The sequence below is a fragment of the Bactrocera neohumeralis genome, unplaced genomic scaffold (genome assembly GCF_024586455.1).
Source record: "Bactrocera neohumeralis isolate Rockhampton unplaced genomic scaffold, APGP_CSIRO_Bneo_wtdbg2-racon-allhic-juicebox.fasta_v2 ctg1570, whole genome shotgun sequence".
Lineage (NCBI taxonomy): Eukaryota > Metazoa > Arthropoda > Insecta > Diptera > Tephritidae > Bactrocera > Bactrocera neohumeralis.
The window spans coordinates 7116-13508 of NW_026089769.1; the positions used below are offsets into that span (position 1 = coordinate 7116).

Below are 6393 nucleotides of genomic sequence, written 5' to 3' on the forward strand. Positions count from 1 at the left end.
AATGTTGCCATGCTTATGCTGTTGTTGTTTTTGTAGAACAATGTTTAAATTTTTGGTTGGTGACATATTCAATTAAAAATAAATTCTGTTGGGATTCGAACCTACGTGCTCGTCGTAACTTTTCAAGAGCTTACCACCAACACCACCATTGACACTTGTATTGCGTTGTCCTAATTATGGTTTGGTTATGCATGAAAGAAATATACAATGGATCGCCGATTGTTACCTCTTTCCTTGCTGCTGCTGCGCATATGTATGTTTGTATGCTTGTGCATTATTGAAGTTATGCTTCTTTTTCTTTCGTTTGTCTTTCATTTCTGCGAATTCTCAACTATTTTGCGTATATTTTGGTTGAAATACTCTGCGTTGGCCGTTGAAAAATTAAGGCTCTACTTTACAGGATCATTTCTGTAGTTAGTCTTCATTTAAATTTTTTGGAAATCGACCCGCGATGACGAGGTATATCGTTTTATCTGACAGCGTGAGGTTTATGAAATTCATTTCTAATATTGTGTTATGGCATAATGAAATAATGCGGTCAATAAGTAGAGTACGCTTATGTATGCGTGCGCATTATTTTTCTTTCGTTTGTCTTTCATTTTTGCGAATTCTCAACTATTTTATGTGACTTTATTTCTTTCGTCTCTCTTTTTTTTTTTTTGTGCGAATTCTTTGAATTTCTGAACGCGCACATGCGTATACATACATTCATATGAGCATGTGCAGATACACAAGATAGGATAGAAAGATGTATGCCTTTTAACATCGTATACTATACTAATAAATATTTTTCGTACTAATAGAAATTAAATTTATCACAGCAATATTATGTATATGTACATATATTATATATCGCTGTGATAAATTTAATTTCTATTATATATTTATTAGTATAGTATTACGATGTTAAAATGCAAAAATTAAAGACTAAGTCCGTCGAGATTCGAACCTGCGTTCACATTGTGACTTTTTATGTGCTTACCACCAACACCACTATTGACACTTTCGTGGCGTTGTCTTAAGTATGGTTTGGTTATGCATGTAAGAAATATACGATGGTTCAAATAATTTTGTTTAAGTATAGAAATATGCTTTTGTAGAACATTTGCTTTCGCAAACATACAGACAAATGTGCAAACGACATAATATATGTATGATTGTTTCGCATTTTGCTTCTACGCCGGTCAAATTTCTATACAAAAATCGACTGAAATGCATGAGAAAATAAAATGGACAACTAGGGCAAATAATTTTAAAAAAATTTATTGATAATTAAATATAAATGAAAATACATGTAAATTTACTTAAATTTATTAAAAAACTTATTTAAATTAATTAAGAAACTTATTTAAATTTATTGAAAAACTGCAAAGAAAAATAAAAAGAAAATTCATTTGAGTTTGGCCCAGTTTTGTGCGCAATACAAATGCAACGCCAATAATGAATACAAGAAATTGACTAAACACCATGATATAAGATATACAAATTATAATATGACAACCCAATTCGAAGAGTACAAAAGAGAGATGGTTACGCTGCATATTCTCTTCCGCAACGAAGAGACAGAACTACTTTCCGAGTCAAAATTATATTTATTTAGACTTTATTTATTTATGCAAAAATGTGCATAATGAATTTAAATGTTCTATTTTTCTTTCATACAAAATGATATGCATTTCTGAATATCACTAAGATTATTTTTTATTATATTTTTAAATTATTATTTATTACCGTTATTTTACTTTTTGATTATTTTATTTTTATTATATTTATTACTTTTACTTACTTATTATTTATTTATTGCAATTCAATTATTTTACTTTTATTTTTTAGATATAATTATTTTTATTTTTTTTTTTTTAATTATTATCATTTTTATTATATTTATTTTATTATTTTTTATTTGCTTACTTTAATTAAATTATTATTTTTTGTTTTTAACTTATTATTTATTACTCTTATTTTACTTTTTATTTATGGCTGAGCTCTGGCCACCAAGGGTTACAGCTTGGCGAACTGTTGACGGCCTAAGTTTTTAGGTTAGCTGCGAATACTCAATAAGCAGTCCCTGACCAAGAGCGACTGGAGAGGAGGGTTCGGCTTAAAAGACCTGAAGCGTCCTACGAATCTCCGGTGACGAGGTGAATAGGTGCCGCCTCAAAATAAGCATCCACAACCCCATAGAGGGTGGCCTCGAGGGATCACCTACCCACGAGAGGGAGGCAACATAGCGTCGAGGGACGCTACAACGGAAATCGCAAGGAAAAGAAATCCCCAACTGTAAATGCTCGGCCGGGGAAACAGATGGCAGATAGCAAACCTGAGAAACACAGGTACAGCTGTAAATAACAAAAGTTATTTACACAGCTGTAAATAACAAATACAGCCCCCGACTAAAGAGCACAGCACAGACGACAACGCAAGAAATCACGCAACGAAGTAGGACCACGATTTTGACACACGATTTGGAAACGTTTGAACTTGGGCTGACGGCTGCGGCATTCTGTTACCTCAGTATGCAAGAGTGACATCTTGCAGAAATGGCTTTCAGGGTAATGTCACAGGCGCCTCCGTCCCGTTAAAACTTTGGCAGGGCTTCAAGTACGTTCGATGCTACGTCGCCATTAGGTTGGCGGTACAGGCTCAGTTGATTTCAATCCTGACTAGTGCTATTGTCCTGGCTCTGAACACGAATTCCCATAAGGTTTCGTGTCAACCCCCGTGTGGCCTCCCTGCAATGCAAAGATAACCACAGGGACCGAAAATGCAACTGTACAACCGAGCAAAGATAGCGGCTTGAAGCGGGGACCCTTACAAACATGAATAAAGAAAACAATGAAAACAACACACCAGAATCAAAACAAAAAGGACGAATGGACGACGAATTAAATGCCTTCAGAAGACAAAGCAAAATTTTGCGTTCGCCGCCACAAATAGGAAATGAGAGGGCAATCCAAACGGTTTGCATAGAGGAAACCGCCTCATCTATGCCTGAATCAGCGGAAGCAAGCACGGAAACAAGTAATAGGACTCCGGCTATCGACCGAGGCCTACGAAACGGATACAACTCTCCAAGGCAAGAATTCATTAAGAAGATGAGAGCAGAAGAGGATGAAGCCCTTTTAAAGTGCCGCGTTACCCTGAAAAAGATGAAGTTGGCAATGCTGAGACAGAAGAATATAAGTTCCGATGTAAAAAATGGGATATCCGAGCTAGACGAACTCTTCGACATTATCGGTAGCCTGCGCCGAAACTGGATGAAGGCAGAAAAGGATAAGAGACGCACGACCACAAGTAGGTCCTTAGATGCATGCAACGAACACGACAATGTTTCAACGCCAGTAACAGCTCTTCCTAAACGAACGAGCAATACAAAATAGCGCAAGGTGGAACATGGCTAGAAGACACCACAGCAACAGCGGCAATATGGCTAACGGAAAGGAGTAGTTTCAAAAAAAACAAACAGCGGGAGAGGAAATGGGTTTGTCTGGATAAAAAACGAAAGAATTACGATAATTAGCTGCTACCTGACACCGAGCGACCCTATCACAGAATTCCAAGCAAAGCTCGATGCTATAGAGGATGCTGCACGACAAAGAAACCGTCACTCAATCATAGCCGGAGACTTCAACGCCAAGGCCCTGGAATGGGCACACCGACTACAAACTCAAGGGGCCGGAAAATTCTCGACATGGCAGCTAGATTAGGCCATCATCGGTGCTATCGTCACAGCAGCGGTATGTGCCACTTGCAGGTCACTAAAAACCCCCCCTCTAAGGAACCGTCGCCCACCCTGGGACCGCGTTTGCATTACTTCAGAGTGGCGTTCATTGAGAGATTTACATCTGCGCACCTGCGTCCAGGTCCCGCTTTTTGCTGCGAAGCAAAATTGCTGCGAAATTCTTGATGATCTCCCAGTTTGCTTCACTCTCCAACATGACGCTGACTAAATTGTCCGCGTTTATTGGGCCAACCAGGTTTTCTACGGCGGTGCGTTCTTGTTGCCAGCGCACACATTCAAAGAATGTGTGTTCAGCGTCGTCTTCTGTCGCGTCGTTATATGTCGGATAATAAGCTGGGTTGTGTAAAAATCGACTTCTCCGAATTTACGGCTTGTCCATAAGTCTAGATTTTTTATTAGCCTGGCCGTCCATCTGCCGCGACTTTCATCCTCCCAGCTTTGTTGCCATGTTGTTATTGTGTCTTTCCTTATTTGTTGACTGTTGTGTAAAAAATCGTTAACTGAGTTGTGTAAAAATCGACTTCTCCGAATTTACGGCTTGTCCATAAGTCTAGATTTTTTATTAGCCTGGCCGTCCATCTGCCGCGACTTTCATTCTCCCATCTTTGTTGCCATGTTGTTATTGTGTCTCTCCTTATTTGTTGAATTGCGCTCTTGTTGTTATTGGATGATTTCTTTAGCTCCCACAGCTTTTTCCTTTCATATGCTAGAAGGTCAATTGGGGCATTACCGCTTATAACTAATATTGCATCGCCTGATACTGTCCGGTACGCTGATGCAACTCTGAGGGCTGCGGTGCGGTGCACTCTGGCCATTACCTTACGCCGATTTTCCTTTTTAAGAGCGTCTGCCCAGATCTCGGCTCCGTATAGTAAGACGCTTATTGTCGTCGACATTAGGAGCTTTCTCTTTTCTTGGCTGGGGCCCCCTATGTTGGCCATTAATCGACTCAGTTGAGAGGTGATCTTCGCTGCCTTTCCTGCGGCGTGCTGGATTTGAACCCAGAAGGTTAGTCTGGGGTCCAGTCTTACGCCTAGGTAGTTTACTGCTCTCTGCGTCCTAAGAATATCCGTAGTTGTGTGCATGCTTATCTCGAGAGGTATGTGCTTGTTTGTTAGCAGCAGTAGCTCTGTTTTCTCCGTAGCGAGCTGGAGGTTGTGTGTGTCAAGCCATGTTTGCGTCCGTATCATGACCTGATTCAGCTTTCTTCGCGCTTCTTCTGTGTCCCTTGCTGTGATTACTGCCGCAATGTCGTCCGCGTAGCCAATTAAATATGATTCGTCTGGCATTTCTAGTTTTAATATAGCGTCGTAGCTGATGTTCCATAAGTCTGGGCCTAGAATGGATCCTTGTGCTGCTCCTGACGTAACCGCTATCTGTCGTGACCCTTCTTTGGTTTCATACAGCAGTTTTCTGTTGCTAAGGTAGCTCCGCACCACAGCCCTGAGGTAGTCGGGTATCTTGAAGCTTTTTTCGAGAGCGTCAATCATGTCCACCCATCTAGCACTGTTGAAAGCGTTTCGGACATCTAGAGTCGCCAGTAACACTATTCTTTTATATTTATGCCATCTACGCTGCGCTGCTTCTACGCTTTCGACGACGCATTTTATGGCTCCTATTGTTGATCTACCGGGTCTGAAACCATATTGTCTAGGGGACAATCCTCCAGCTTCGTTAATGGCCGCTTCGAGTCTGGGTTTTATGAGGCTTTCGTATAGCTTTCCCGCTGTATCAAGCATGCATAGAGGACGGTAAGCTGATGGCGAATTGGGGTCTCCTTTTCCCTTACTGATTAACACTAGCCGTTGCTTCTTCCATGGTTCAGGGAATATTCCGGTTTCAAGGCAGGCGTTGTACATTTTCAGTAGTACTGCCGGGCGCTCTGCAGCGATTATTTTGAGGATTTCTGCTGGGATCCCGTCCGGACCGGGTGATTTGTTGGCCTTGAGCTTGCCAGTGGCTAACTGCAGCTCTTCAAGGGTGAACAGGGGGATTTGCGCAGATCTTAGTGTTTGTTCTGGATCACTAGCCCTGCTTTCGTGTGTGGGGAATAGCGCGTTCACGATGTGATCCATTTTGACAGCGGTTAAGTCAGGCGGCTTTGCTCGAGCGCCGAGTTTCTTCATAACTACTTTATATCCGAGTCCCCAGGGGTTTCTGTTTATATCCTCGCGTAGTTCCTCCCATTTTTTCTTTTTGCTGTCGTCGATGGCGTGCTTCAGCTCCTTTTTTGCTGCTTTGTATTGCTCGGCTTCTTCGGGTGCGGCTCCTCTGCGCCTGGATCTCGTGTAGGATCTGCGAAGGCGGAGGCATGTGCGTCTGAGTTGGGCGATATTTTCAGTCCACCAGTAGACTGCTGCCTTATGTTTGCTGTGGGAAGCCTTGGGCATTGATTTTTTACAGGCTCTTATTATATTAAACATTGTGTGCTCGACAATTTCTTTTGCATTATTTGGGGAGCTGCTAGATGGGTTTTGGTCGTCTATTGCAGAGATCAGTTTCGAAGTATTTAGCTTCGAAATGTTCCACTTCCGTGTTGCAGTCTTTTTCCTGTGCTGGTTAGCGTTTGTTCCAGTATCGATAGTGAAGGAAATGTACTGGTGATCGCTACCAGTGTAATCCTCCAGGACTTTCCATTTCTTTATTGAGCC

At 41.3% G+C, this 6393-nt stretch overlaps 1 pseudogene; it reads left to right on the forward strand.

Annotated features, from left to right (window-relative positions):
• Positions 1-383: 383 nt before the first annotated feature.
• Positions 384-539, forward strand: LOC126766526 (small nucleolar RNA U3; annotated as a pseudogene).
• Positions 540-6393: the final 5854 nt, after the last annotated feature.